This window comes from Psittacula echo, assembly GCF_963264785.1.
Source record: "Psittacula echo genome assembly, chromosome: 6".
In the NCBI taxonomy this organism is placed as follows: Eukaryota; Metazoa; Chordata; class Aves; order Psittaciformes; family Psittacidae; genus Psittacula; species Psittacula echo.
Window position 1 is genome coordinate 72,879,828 of NC_137743.1, and position 14,256 is coordinate 72,894,083.

Here is a 14,256-nt window from a genome sequence, read left to right on the forward strand (position 1 = left end):
CTGTGCTTTAATAGTTAGTGGTCCATTAAAACCAACCTGAAAGACAATAGGCAAGAACAAGCACAGAAAAGACGCTAAATCCAGTTATTTGAACCAAGGCTTCCTGCTTGCCGGTTTGAGTGTGATTCAAATCGGCTTAGAGTCATTTTCACTTAAGCCAGTGCATCTGGGCAAAGAGGTCAAAATGTAATTAGTTATGCAGAAGATGGCAGTGGTGGATAAAAGGAGATGATGGACCCTGCTGGTGGGATGGAGGATGGGGATGAGGATGGGGCTGGATGATGGGGAATAAGGATGGACAATGGGGATGTGCCACCAGTTACAGGGCACAGTTAAAGCCTGCAGAGCCAAAGCCAGCACCTGGACAACTAAATGGTTGAAATTGCCCATTTGCAGGGAGTTTGAGAGAAAGCATCGATCTCAGTTCATATTGTCACAGACAATGCTTTTCTTCTGAGTGGGGACGAGAAAATCAGTTCTTTTTAAGCTGATAAACACAGCCCAGCTGGGACCCAATTTGTTGTTTGGATATTACAGGCAGAGAGACAGACCGGAGTTCTGGCATGTTTTAAAGAGTGGCTCCCTCATGCAGCTAAATTAGTAATAGATAGCACATGCCTGCAATGGAAACCAAAGAAGGCTAATGGTAATCATTCCTCTCTTACACCCACCCTCCTCTGCCCACATTTTGGTTCAAATCAACCTACACTACTTTTGAAGTGTTTTCACTGTTTTTTCTCTTCCGAACAACCTCCCGCTCCTTCCCACAACTTCAACCTGACTTTATAGTAAATGGACACGCTAAAATTGGAGCTGTCGAGCATACATTAGTTACACCAGGGCAGTGAGACAGCTATCCCGAAACCAAGCACCACACACAGGCTCTCCTCTCTCTGCCATCACTGAAATTATTCACCAAATGAGTGTTTGCTAGCTTCTCACATGGAGGAGAGGCAGCTAAGAGACATCAAATCTATCTTTTTAAAGTGTGAAAGTCGGCCTAAATAATATTTTCTATATGACAGGAATTGACTCAAAACCAGCAGGCTGTGCTGGTTGAAATAGGGTATCTACCAGCAGAGCGATATAGAATATACCACCCCCAGTAGCCAGCTTCAAGCTAAAATGTGGGCACTCAGGGCCAAAGTTGGGGGTATTTCCAAGAATTATTCCTAACAATTTCCCCTCATCTTCCCCACTTCATTCTGACAGCAGTCACTAGGTTTGGTTTGGTTTTTCATTTCAGCTTTGACTTCTACTGTACCTCATCCAACTGTTTTTTCCTCCATGTGTGGCAGATGAAATCTCATTCCTACTTGAAAAGAAAACCTCTCCAATTGGTGAGTTACTGGGAAGCCCAAACACCTTGTCCCTCATGTGCAGAACTCATGTGGCCTCATGACAGCAACAGGTTCATGGCAGGCAGTGTCCTGGGTGTACCCATAGCACATACCTACACCAGGTCATTAAACCATTCATATTCTATTTGCCATGTCTGGTACTTAAACGAGTGCTGACAATGTCATCATTTTTTGTAGCTCTGAAAGCAACAGGAAGGTGTTGAGTATACCAAGGCCCATAAGCCATGAAGTATGTGATGAAAGGGCTTAATAGACAAGAAAAAAGTCACCATTGTTTGGAGCGTAACCAAGTATTTATAGCATGTTTAAGCCCCTCTCTGGTCAGCAATTCATCTTAGTTCTCCCTTCAGTGTGACAGTCTGTCATGTGAAAACACAAGATGCTCTTCAAAGCTTATGCGACCTTTAGAGGTTCAGCCCAGAGCAGTTTCGCTGACATCTGGCACACGAGGGACTTGCCATAAGATGAAATAACAACAATAACCAAGCTTCTGCAGGCTGTCATCTGTCGATCCCAAGGCAGGGAAAGCAGCACAGAGGGTGGAGGCCAGGCGGCCATACCTGAGCTTGCACTGCAGCCCTGAGGCTTGTCACACCTACACTTAGTCATGGAGGGGATGGAGAGGAGGCAAAAGGAAGCAGCCTGGTGCGAAGGAAGTTTAGTGGGAACACAGTTCATGATTTATCTTTGGGGAAAGAGTGACGGCCCCCAGAAGCATTGGGACCACATGAGCCAGGATATCTCTGCAATGAGAAGATACTGTGTGAAGAATTTGGTCTACATTCACAGTTAACTCAGAACAAATTAACCTAAACCAAGAAATGGTTAAGCAGGGATTAAATAGGGGTCAAACAACATGAGAAGAAATTCAGCTTAATGAGGAAGACAAATAAAAGTGAGGCTATAGTGACAAGAAAACAATGACTTCCAAGAGGCATTTTTCATGAGGTGAGGGGAAACCCTAGACTTTTCTTTAGTCTACATGGAGCTGTTCACACAGCGGGCCAGGCTGGGCTTGCTGCAGTGAGCTCAGGGAGCCAAAAGATGTATTTTACTGGCTGTGCTTAGAAAACACAGCACATTGTCAAAGCATCAAAAAGCTGCTAGTGCTCATCTGTTCCTGCACTCCTGCCCTTGAAACAGTCCCTCTGCTTCTAAGGGGGATGACACTGGATAATGCAGAAATGGGCTGATACATAGCACAGAATGAAACCAAAAGTGTTTGGGGTTTAGAAATTTCTCTGTCAGAGCAGGCAAATCCTGGTGCAGCAGCGTGTGAACTGAGGAAGCTGCTCTTCTCCACACAAGGTGAGGTGTAGTGGGGAACGGCGGTGTCCCTGACTCGGGATGGAGGATTTCCATCCCCAGCTGCTCCGTCAGTGCAAGAAGCGTGATCCCGCTCAGCAGGATGGTGCGGCAGCGGGGCTCCATATTTCAAACGGCAGGGGTTAAGCAAAGTGACCAATTTCCTTGGACTAATTGAGCATGCAATCTGCCTGCTTGTAAAGCCTGTATTTGGCCAGGAAGATTTATTACTTTTAGCAATGACGAATGTCCAAGAGCACTGAGGGCAGACCTGAGCTGCAGTTCATTAACTTAAAGTGGGATGATGTTAAAAAAACATTTCTATTTTTGGTTACTTTGTTCTACGTTAACTGTGAATTTAGTCCTTCTTCTCTAATAAAGAGTCCAGGGAGTCCAGTGAATCTTGTTCTCTATGGCAGATACTAAACCTGTAGGATTTTGTCCTTATCCTGATGAGTAAGCAGTTTTAGCTGATCCTGAGAGGCTATGAAATGATAGAAGACTGCTTTGTGCAGGAGTTTGGAGTTAAGCCTCCATCTATATCAGAAGCAGAAATGGAAATGGAGGGCTGAAATGCCTTTGTCATTGGGTTTCAGAATAACACCTCTGTGGGGGGTTAACCCCAGCTGAACACCAGGTGCCCACCAAAGCTGCTCTATTACTCCTCTTCTTCAGCTGGACAGGGCAGAGAGAATAAAATGGGTCAAGATAAGGCCAGGGAAAGATCATTCACCAGTTAGTGTCATGGACAAAACAGACTCAACTCAGGGAAATGAAGTAAATTTACCAAGAATCAAATCAGAGAAGGGTAACAAGAAATAACATAAAATCTTAAAACACCTTTCCCCACTTCTCCCTTCTCCCTGGGCTTAACTTCACTCCCAACTTCTCTACCTCCTCCCCTCCAATGACACAGGGGAGCAGGCTGTGGTCATTGTCTCTTCTGCTCCTTCCTCTTCCTCTGCTCCAACATAGGGTCCCTCCCACAGAAGACAGTCCCCCATAAGCATCTCCAACGTGAGTCTTTCCCAAAAGCTACTGTTCTTCATGAACTGCTCCATGTGGGTCCCTTCCATGGGTGCAAGTCCTTCCAGAACAAGTCTGCTCCAGTGTGGGTCCCCTGTGGGGTCACAAGTCCTGAAGCAAACAGGATCACAGTCTCCACTGGATATCCCCTTGCTCTGCAAGGGCACAGCCTGCTTAACCATGGGGTGCACCACGGGCTGCATGGGAATCTGGGAATCTCTGCTCCGGTATGTGGAGCACCTCCTCCTCTCCTTCTGCACTGACCTTGGGGTCTGCAGAGCCGCTGCTCTCACCTATTCTCTTCTCTTTGGCTGTAATTCCTCCTGCAGTGTAACTTTTCCCCTTCTTAAATTTGTTAACCCAGAGGCGCTGGGACTCTGTCAGACACAGAGGAAGCTTCCAGCAGCTTCTCTCGGAAGCCACTCCCGTAGCTCCACTACTACAGAAAACTTGCCCACACAAACCCAATTCAACCTCTTTATTATCTTCATCTCCTCCACAGAAAGTCATCAGTTCAGTGCTCTGTCTGTGCTACTGAATCACCACGTCCATCACAGGGGTATCATGGCACCCCCTACCTTCTGCTTTAAAATCAGTTGCTCTGTTTGCATAGGATGGAAAGTGCAATGCAATGCTCCTCACACTGAGGTGCTGGACACGTTACTGTCTAATGTAACATCTGTCCCCCTCCACGTCCATTATTTGCATATACTGTCCTTTTCTCCCTTTCCTTGAAAAGTGCCCGTTAGTAAATGTAGCTGTGAATACCCACAGCACATCCTGCCTTCTTGTGCTTACTGTCAAAATTAATACAAAACAGCCTCTCTGTGTCCCTGCAGTGCAAGACCACACTGCTTCTCTAGAAATTGCCAGTGTTTGATGCTGAAAGATCATTCTGTTATAAATCATCCACAGAGGTGGCTATGGCCTTTAAAAAGCACTTTTGTGCTGCTCTCTTTACAGCTGTGTGTAGACTGAACGCCTGTGTGTCTGTGTTTCCACAATTACCTTGCATGCTATCAGTGTCAGCAGTGTCAACTGCTCCAGATTGCATCGTGTGCATTGTGGCCCTGCCACACCTTGCAGCCAAATGCAAATCCTTCTTGATCTATATGTCACCCATTAGCCTCTTCAGACCCTGGAACACGGACAATCAATCTGCAATGCTGTATGCAAGGAGTCCACCAGCCAGGGTAAACAACCTGGAAGCTGCAAAGCTAATGAATTTGTCTCTGAGGCTTAAATGTAAGAAAAGTAATTAATCTTGCTGCATTTCACTCATCATCAAGCAAACTTTTGCTGATGAAGAAGAAAACTGCTGAGCATAGCAGTTCACTCCCCATGTCAGCCCCTCCCTGTTGGACTTTGTGGGTAATTGGCACATCATTAGTATCTTCTACAGGCTCCCCAAGAGGCAACAGTGAAAGAAACAGGTAGAAGGAAGTGAGGGAAGGGGGCTTTGCAGCTCAGACTTTCACTTCCACTCCCAAAGAAGTTCCAGTTTTGCTGAGTGTCTCAATTTCGCTCAAATGTGGTGAGAGGGGAAAAAAAACCCAACCCAAAACCTGTCAACACCACCAAAAAAACCCCAATCAACCAAACAAGCAAAACCACCCAGAAAACCTGTGAGAGGAGGGGGAATGTGCAAATCAGCTGTCAGGTTTCACTGCAGTTGTGTATGAGATGTTTGCCCAGCCTTGCCACTGAGCCAGTACAAATTGGGAATGAATCCAGCTCCTGCCCATCTAAGTCTCAACAATGGGGCACAAGATGAAGATACCAAAGACACACATCGGGTGTAATCTCAAGCCACTTCAGGCATCTGGACTATCCAAGGCGTCTGTTTTAGTGAGATAAATTGCTCTCTCGAGCTGTCTGCTATATGTGGAGCCTATGCTGGCTGGCAGAGAAGTAGCAACCATTGCAAGATGCCCTTTGCAAACTCATCAGTGAGCTGACAGACTTCGAGAGAAGTACTGAGGAGCCGGCCAGAGAGCTGTGAGTGAGAGCAGGGCTGGCAAGAATCAGCAGGGTGCCAGAGTATTTGGCCTTAAACGGGCACCAGAATCAGAGGCACACAAGGAGCTGCCTGGCTGCATAAGGGCAGTTCTGGCTGGTCTCGGGAACCAGACATAATTCAGAATCACCAGTGGCACTCTCACGAGCGATGAGAGGTTTGCTGAGATCCGGGTAGTGCATTTTCATTGCTTGCTGCGGACCAGAGTTTATGCCCTTTGAGGCTTATTGCTGTGATTCTTCAGGCTTGCTGCACGAGAGTGAGCAATCCAGTTCTGGGAAACATGCAGGGTGGAGAATGCATATGATTTTGGTCATTTGGGGGAGCAAGAAAAGATGATGCAACATAAACATTAACACAAAGGGGAATGAGAAGGATAGGGAAACAGATGAAGAAATCCATGAGTCAAACAAGACACACAGGTGATTACATTTGTTCTGCTCATTAGAAGTATTTTCTCACAGAAAGTACTTTACTCCTCCTAAGAGGAGCACAAAGGCTGAATCCTTATGCTTTGATCTCAGAATCACTACTTGAAACGTAGGAGTTTTAGCAAACTTTAAAATCCGCACAACAAAATGTCCATGTTTTAGCTGAATTAAAACATATTTTTAATTACCTAGTTTGATTTAATCTGTATATGGTAACAAAATGCATAGAAGATACTTTATTATACATGCATGAAAATATTTAAACTCTATGCAATGAGGCCAGAGTTCAACTGTGAAAACACTGTCAGAAACCAGCCCTCTACCTCAGTATCTAGTAGAGTGAAATGAGCAGGACATGATTGTGAGACAAGCCTTTCACACCTATATTGGTGATTTGGAATGAGAAGCATTTCCGTTCACTGCCAATGAATAGACCAAGTAAGAAACACTGCTTTTAGGTTTCTCACCTGTCTCAAACACTTTAAATGGCAGACAAATTTTGCTCAGGACAGGAGTTGTAAAAGCCTTATTTAGTGGATTGAGCTTTCATATCCTAGCAGAAAGGATGGGTTATAAGCCAAAGGCACAGCATAGGTCCACACATGGAGGGGGAGAAGCAGGCACGGGGAAGGGGCTGCGCTGTGCTGCAACCCTGAACTCCTGTCTGCAGGCAGCACAGAGGGAGAAGTGCAGCAGAAGCAGGAAATGGGGTGAGGACCAAGCCATGGTGTGTGTTGTCAATGAAACAATGTGCTTGGTTTATTGTTCAGCCTGGGGTTTTTTTTCCATATCAAAGGTGGCTTTCAGTTTATCTTAGAATAACAGTAATCACTACAATCAAAGCAAACCTGCAATCGCTCTCTGCACCATATCTTGTAATTTTGGATGGAGTTAGATGAAACTCAACATAAATAAAATCAGTTCAACCTTCTTGAGAAAACAAGATAAGAGCAAGGCTAATTTAAACTGCACAGCCGTGTCATCCAATGCGGTGCCTGCAGCACTTATGGCCTCGCAGTGGGGTCTCACTGGGTGGCTGTGAGGCCACCTGCAAAAATTAACCAGATTTGGAGCTTCAAATCTTGTTATGCAGTGCCATCTTGAGGTTTTGTGAAACGAAAAGGAGTTTATTCAAGGCTATGTGTAGCTTCTATCAGGTTGTAGTTCAAGCCGTTAATTCTTCAGGGTGTACAATGGGGTGCATTGAACTGTGAATCAGAGAAGACAGGGCTGGACAAACCGGGCAGGAGCACCAGTGGCCCGTTCCCTGCTCCATGGTGGCATCAATGCTTTGAAAGGCCTTTCCGAGGAAAAGCTCACCTATCCAGCATTTAAAAGCCCAGCAACACACATCAAACTGGCACTGGAGATGAGGCAGTTGTGAGCCACAGCACACAGATGCTCCTCTTCTCTGACAAGACACAAACCCGCATCTCTCCCCTCTGCGAAGTGGCAAAGCACAGGGCTGGCGCCATGGGTGAAAAGTACCACCTCGGCCACAGCTGCTCTGGAAACTGTGGGGTTACTGCTTCAGTGCCTCTGCCAAAGCAGGTTTGTCCCTCCAGCACTGGTGGACAGTTGTTCAGGGCTAGGGGATTCCATGGGGATATTTGGTGACAATGGAGCAGCAGTCACCCTGAGCCTGGTTTTGGGCTCCCAGGGCTGGCCAGACGGCAGGGAGCAGGACGGGAGTCACAACCTGGAGTGAAAACCAGGCAGCAGAGGAAGGCTTGGAGGAGCAACCTGAGCACTTCCCCATGTGAGGAATGGATGGTGGGGACACCAGGCAGGCAGGAGGCAGCGACGAGCGGCAGCGCGGCGTTGACCGCATCCCCTCACCTCGCCATGTTGTGCCTGTGCAGACAGGGGTAGCTGGCCCTTAGGGTGAGAATCGCGGGTCTGAGGAAGGTGGGCTGCACGGCTGCCCCTGCAGCGGGGCACCCATGCAGGGGATCCCCTGGGGCTGGGAGCAGCCCTGCGGGGCCGGGACCAACAGCTCCCCCAGGCGCCGGTGTGTCCGTGGGGACGCGCTGGGTGAGCGGGAGTCCCGGCGCCCTTGCGGGGTCTGTGAGGCCCCACGCTCCCCCACCCGCCGCAGTGGCCGCTCGGCCCTTTCCGTGAGCGCTCGTCACTTTCCGGTTGCCTCGGCCCCGCGCGCGTGGGGGCGGGCATGGGGGGGGGGGGGGGGGCAAGGGGGTGAGCGCGCCTCCCCCCGTCACCCCCCCCCGGGAACCCCACTCGGTGCTTTCCGCGCGGGCTGCCCCGAGCGGAAGCGCCGTTCGCGCCTTCCCGCGGCCGCTCGGCTCTTTCCGCCTCCGCTCCGGGGCGCTTCGTTCGTTTCCGCGGTCGCTCGGCTCTTTCCGCGGAGGCCGGCGGCGCGCTCGGTCGTTCCCGCCGCCTGCTGGGCGCTCGGCGTTTTCCGTGAGCGCTCGGCGTTTTCCGTGCGGGCCGCGGCGCGCTCGGCGCTTGCTCCCTGGCTGGCGCTCCTCAGTCGGCCGCTGCCTGCCTGTCGCCGGGCTGGGAGCGCCTGTGTGTGTGTGAGTGACGCGGCGGAGGTGTAGTTTGACGCGGTGTGTTACGTGGGGGAGAGAATAAAACTGCGGCGAGATCCTAGGCGCGAACGAAAGCAGTGACGGAGCAGCCTGGTAACCGGTAAGAGGAGGAAGGCGCCCAGCAAACAGGGGCGGGGGGGAGGGAAGGAAATGGAGCCCGGCGGGGACCAGGGGAGCTGCCGGGCGGCAGGACGCGGGGGCCCGGCCTTGCACCGCCCGCGGGAGGGGCGCCCGCTTTAAAGATGGAGCCGAGCTCTGCAACATCCCCGCCGCCGCCGCGCCGCGAACAAAGGATAATGGCGGATGGGAGCCGGCCCCGGCGGCGGCCGCCACGGCCGGGCGGCGGCGGCGACTCTAGCGGCAGCCAGCAGCGGCGCTCCCCGCGGCGGGGAAGGGGGATCGCGCCCCCCGGCCCCTGGAGGAGGCGGCCTAGGAGGAAGACGACGAGGGGGGAGCGGCCGCGCACCCACCCGCGCCCCCTCCCCGCGCCGCCCCTCTGAGTGCGCCCCGGCTTGCTTGCCCGCCGCAAACCCCGCGTCCTCCCCCCGGCGCTGCCCGCTTCGGTCGGCGGCTTCGCCGGGCACGGCCTCCCAGCCGGCGCGGCCCCGCCGGGCTCCAGGGACGCGGGTCCGGCTGTGGCGGCGGCGGGCCGGGCAGGCGGGCAGCCCTCCTGCCGGGCCGGGCCGGCCCCCTGCTCCGCACCCGGAGAGTTTCACTTCCCCGGTGACCCGAGTGCGCTGTATAAATAAATAAACAAACTCTTGCCGTGATGGAAACGAGGACGTGGGGTGCTCCTGCGCTCTGTAACGAGAAGTTCTTAATAAAATCTGTGCACAGAAGCTCTGGGCCAGCGCTTGGTCTGGTGGTTTGCTTTTATTTGCAGCTTGGGGCACGGCCGTCTGCAGCAGGCTGTGAAAGGGGTAATGGTGCTCGGACACCCAACACCGCGCTCCGCTCCGGGCACAGGTCGGAGGGGAGAGCTTTAAGCCCGATGCGCAGATCACGTAACAGAGATACGGTTCCCTTTTGCTGCGTTATTTCTTCCCTGCTAGTATTTTTAAGCCGATGTGAACTTGAGCTTGGCCGTGGCTGGTAAATCTCGGTTTGGGATTTGCTTTTGCCGGTTTCTCACAGACTTTTAGGTGCTGCACAGCGGGCAGGATTTGACCCCTGTCGCTGCCTCAGCCGCAGATGTCAACTCGGCTGCCTTTTCCCACCTTACACCAGCCTTGCTGTGCTGCTGCTGTGGGGCTTTTTTTCCTGTTTTGTTGCCTAGTATAGAAGACATTATTTTGACTTCATTTTTGCTTTCAAAACCCGGATATCTGCATTTTTATATACAGTAATAAGTAAAAATGATGAAACAATCTTTAAAAACTTGTTTTAACCAAAGAATGTAACACCTTTAAAATGTATACAAGGATAACTTTTTTTTTTTATAGGTCATATGACTTTTCTTCCCAAAATCATGTTGATTTTGGTTTAATACATTTTTCCCCTCTTAAATGTGGAAATGCCTGCACATAATCTGCTTCTGGAATAACACCTGTCATGATTGTGGGGTTACAAACAAGTTTCCTATTAAACAAAGGATTAGAGACTTACTTAGGAATATTGCATATCTCTGTTTAGTCCCATTGTGACCACCAGACACTATTTCAGAATTCAGGAATTTTGAGACTCTACTTGCTTCCTTTTCCTGTATCAATATGGGGTTTTCTTACAGTAAAATGTTAATTCACTGAAATAAGCTTTTATTCAACATTGGTATTTGTGATTTGCATGTGTAGATAGGCCTGGCCTTCCTTGTATGTGAATTTCTGTCACTTCCACCACTCCTTTTGAAATGCAGGCCAGAGGTGCTCTACATCACTCTGAATAATACCAACATGAAAAGAGGGTTTCTAAAATTGAAATTGATTAACAGACATCTGTAGGCTTAAGTAAGTAACAGAGGTGTTGATAGTGATTAAAGAGAATGTAGGCATTGGTGTATTTCATTCATTCTTTGTTTGATGGAATATGCACTTAAATACTAAAGTGTAATAGTAAATCCTTGCTTGTTTTTTGTAGCTTTAGAAACACAACATTCTATTTTATAATAGGGTGGAAGACTCTCAGATCCATCTTTTCTAACGTGGATCTCTGCATTTCCGCACCAGCTTTATATCCTCACAGATCAGAGAGAAAAGGGGACAGAGAAGTGGTTGCGTATTTGCTAAGCATCAATTACAGGTGACCTAAAGTGAAATTGCATGCAATATAGAAGAGTGTAATAATTTTTAGTCCTTTAATCTCACTGATAGAACATCAAATGCTTAGATTAGTACTCTCAGCCTTGTGTATCTGTAGTAATGGTCTGCATCTGTTCTTTATTTCTTCCTCCAATACTTTTGGTGTGTACATATACATTTGCATATATACATATAAAAGGGTCTCTGCTACCCTGGGTGGGGAAAAAAAGCCCACCAAAACCCAAAGGCCTGAAAGGGGGAGAATTCTCTGATACAGAGAATTCAGAAACTTCTCATTTAGACTGTCACATCATCAGTCTGTCTTTCCTGGACGCCTGCACCAGCGTAGCTATTGCTGGTACTGATGTCAAAGATAAAATATTCTATAGTAGCTGATCTTATTCTGGAAAGTAGGTGTTCTGCTGCAGTAAGAAGCAAACAGCCTCTTGCCTGGGTACAGCTACAGCTCTGTGGGTGCAGATTCTGATAGCAGATAAAGCCCTGACTAGGAATTTCTGTTGACACCCTTTTGAAACAAATGGGATAGTCACACCTCACCTCTATTTTTGGATCTCTGAAAGCAAGTGGGGATCAGTTACTCATGCTGCACTTCTCAAGGCTTTTGTGCAGTGAGAAGGCCATGCTAGCTGACACTAAAGTTAGTTTCGTGGGACACGACAGCAGCCCTCGTCTGCAGAAACAACCCTTCTGAATCTGGTTTGAGCTCTCTGGTGCCCTACCTGCATACAGTTGAAGTTTCATGACAAGGCAATGATTTAACTCATCAAAAATTGTGTTGCTTCATCTGCAATCTGTGTAGTCCTACTTCATGGTGGTTATGAAAACCTGAGCAATCTTCAGTTAATGATCTTTGTAGATCACCCAGCATGAAAACACTGATACCTGTTCTCTTCTGCAAAACTTTTAGATCACTTGGTTGTACTGTAGTTAAAAAGGTTTCTTTACTTTTCTGTTGGTCTCTGACACAAGACTACACTAGCTACTTCAGACAAAGCTGCAGGAAGCCTCATAATGACCTATTTTGGAACCACCTTCATGCAGGACACATAAATGTCTGCCCTTGAGGTTCTCACACATTTTGGAGGGGAGAGTTCAAGTGATGTGTAAAAAATCTCTGATCCTCTTAAGTGTTGTTCCAGTTATAGCTTGTTTGGTCAATGAGGTTATCAACAAAATGGATTTCCCCTGCATTTGGAAGAACTGAGTTGTATTTTCCTCTTTTGGCAGAAACTTTTTCTAAATTTCAGGAATTTTGAGAGTTTATCTACTGCTCGATGGACTGAAACCATAGTTCCACAAACAGGTTTTGACAGCAATACTGTCTGAAGCATCCTCTCTCTGGTGATTTGTTTGTGTCTTCTCCATTGCACTGGCACAAGTGTTTGGGTTACTGCATGGTAGAGCTGACTGGGGAAATGATCTATCTGGGTGGCGGGTGGGAAGTCTGGTTATTTTTCACCTGGATCATCCCTCCCCTGATTGCTGCAGGCTGCACATGATCTGTACCAGCATATGCAGGGAAGGGTGGGTCTGGAAGGAGCAGGAAGATGAGAGCAGCTCAAACAGCAGTGTTGCTAAATGAGAAAATGCAACCTACATACGAATTTCAACTATTGCTGTGCTTGTAACTTAAGCTGGATGGCACAGATCCTGTTGTGGCTCTTCCTGCTGCACCCCTGCATCATTTAGCTAAGCTCAAGTTTTTACATGTGCTAAATATGAGCAAATGAACACGAGCAGCAGCCCTTCACGAACTTTAATATCCCATATACATACTGTTTGTTGTGCTACTTATTTCCTTGGATTAAACACCTTTTGTGTGGTTTGGTTGGTTTTTTTTAACAGCTATAACATTCACTTGCTCAGTGCTGTTCTCACATGTTTTATTCAGACTTTTAAACTCCTGTTGCTGTTCTCTGCAGCTCTTTGCTGCAATCTCTTTAATCATCTCTCCAGCAACCCTGCAACTCCTGTGATATTTTGGCTCCAATATCACATGCATTTTTTCTGATCAGTGCTGCCCTTAATCAAATTTGTTTTCCGCTGCTTTTCCAATGTCAGTTGGATTTTGCTTTCCCATGCACCTTTCCTAGGCTTAAATGTAAAATCTCTTTTCATCTAGCTTATATTTCATACCCCGTGGAGTAATGGATGGGAAGCATTATTTTCTTGCCTTTTTCTGATGACTGTTTCTCTGGCTCTGTGCAGCTGGCCCAGACTCAAACTCCGCTGTGCCTGTCCATTCCTCCAAGTGACATGCAGTGTGAGCAGGGTTTGTAAATTTATGTCTTTGTAGGTTGTGGAGAGCTTTCTCTTGAATAAAAGCCTAGGGCATTGCTACAGAAGTAGGACCCCTGCTCCTCTTTTTGAAACTCATCCAAATTTTCTCTTTTGTGCTGATAGGAAGGTTCTGGGAGATACCAAGATGTGAAAAAGGGCACTGTGTAGTAATGCCACAGCATAATACCAGCAGAAGTCTTTTACTGTGGTTTCACCTGAGCTGATAAAACTGCATGTGCCTCTCAAGAGACAGATATCTTACTCCTTCGTTCTCTCCTGCTCCTGGTTGTGTGGTGTTCAGCTACCCTTTACACTAGCTGTAGTTTTCATTGTATGTAAAATCTAATGAACCAGTTCAAATCAGTAACCCAAGAGAAAAACCATGCTTTTTTCTTAAGTTAGTTTCTTCTGTGTGAGTGAGCTGAATCAGTTGGTGATTAAGATATTGTTAGCACCAACACTGGTGCACATTCACAAGGAGATGCAGGGAAAGGAAGTGGGGGCACAACTTCATCTCTTCAGCAGCAGAGAGCTGGGTCAGTAGACCCGTCCTGGGGAACTGCAGCACATCCATGATTCGTCGTGAAAGCAGGAAGAGTCAAGCTCTGTCCATGGTGATCAGAGCCTCATCAGTTTGTCTTTGCTGCTAGGAAAGCTGGGACACAGTAAGGGCCTCAGTTGAAGGAAAAAAACCCCAGAAAAACAAGAGGAAAGTCCCTCTTTTGAAAGCCTCGTGGCACCCGTGTGGTTGAACTAGCTTTTCCTTATCAGAAGCAAGTTTTGGTCTTCTAAAGAGATTAGATCATTGTAACTCTTTGGTCCCAGTCAGATAGGGAGAATTATATATCGCTTTTCTATAACCAAGCCCTAGTTGAAAGGTGAAGCTCCAGAAGGGGTCCAGGTCCAACACGTTGGTGTAGATCCTGTCAGTTGGCCCAAGGCATCTGGGTGGTGAGCTCGCTTTAGTTTCACTGTTACTGCAAACTGATAGATGCCTTGCCCTGTCTTCCTGATTTTAAAATAATAATT

At 47.9% G+C, this 14,256-nt stretch overlaps 1 protein-coding gene across 1 annotated transcript in view; it reads left to right on the plus strand.

Annotated features, from left to right (window-relative positions):
- Window positions 1–8,649: 8,649 nt before the first annotated feature.
- CREB1 (cAMP responsive element binding protein 1) overlaps window positions 8,650–14,256 on the plus strand; it is a 40,588-nt gene continuing 34,981 nt past the window's right edge. Inside the window, exon 1 of the mRNA XM_080621946.1 lies at window positions 8,650–8,792. The gene's annotated coding sequence lies outside the window, so the exon portion shown is untranslated. The remainder of the gene's footprint in view (window positions 8,793–14,256) is intronic.